Source organism: Austrofundulus limnaeus, unplaced genomic scaffold (genome assembly GCF_001266775.1).
Source record: "Austrofundulus limnaeus strain Quisiro unplaced genomic scaffold, Austrofundulus_limnaeus-1.0 Scaffold2668, whole genome shotgun sequence".
In the NCBI taxonomy this organism is placed as follows: Eukaryota; Metazoa; Chordata; class Actinopteri; order Cyprinodontiformes; family Rivulidae; genus Austrofundulus; species Austrofundulus limnaeus.
In genome coordinates this window covers 25,712-26,519 of record NW_013955070.1, presented here as the reverse complement: position 1 = coordinate 26,519, position 808 = coordinate 25,712, and positions in this window count along the sequence as shown.

The following is an 808-nucleotide window of genomic DNA, read 5'->3' as shown; positions in this document are numbered from 1 at the left end:
GGTTAGTCACATGCTAACAGTTAGCATGTTACCTGTCCTGTCAGGTTAATCACATGCTAACAGTTAGCATGTTACCTGTCCTGTCAGGTTAATCACATGCTAACAGTTAGCATGTTACCTGTCCTGTCAGGTTAGTCACATGCTAACAGCTAAAAGTTAGCATGTTACCTGTCCTGTTAGGTTAGTCACATGCTAACAGTTAGCATGTTACCTGTCCTGTCAGGTTAGTGACATGCTAACAGTTAGCATGTTACCTGTCCTGTCAGGTTAGTCACATACTAACAGTTAGCATGTTACCTGTCCTGTCAGGTTAGTCACATGCTAACGGCTAACAGTTAGCATGTTACCTGTCCTGTCAGGTTAGTCACATGTTAACAGCTAAAAGTTAGCATGTTACCTGTCCTGTCAGGTTAGTCACATGCTAACAGCTAACAGTTAGCATGTTACCTGTCCTGCCAGGTTGGGAGAACAGCTGCTACAGTTTCAAACATTAATCAAACAAATGGGATTAATTATAGCTTTATTTTACTAACATGACTTTCATTGAAAAAGTGTAAATATTTATTTTGTCAACAAATAAAGCTGGAGTCTTTGGAGGACCAAAACTGTCATACTTACAAATAAAATCAGAACTATAGAAATGGACCAAATAAATAAACAAACAAACCTTCATATTTATTTTTACAGCTTAGTTCCAGCATATTTCCATGGAAAAAAAAGACTTAAGAAAAAATATAAAAAATAATCAAATATAATCATTTAAGGGACACAGCATGCACAAGTAAAAGGAAAAGCAAAACATATACAG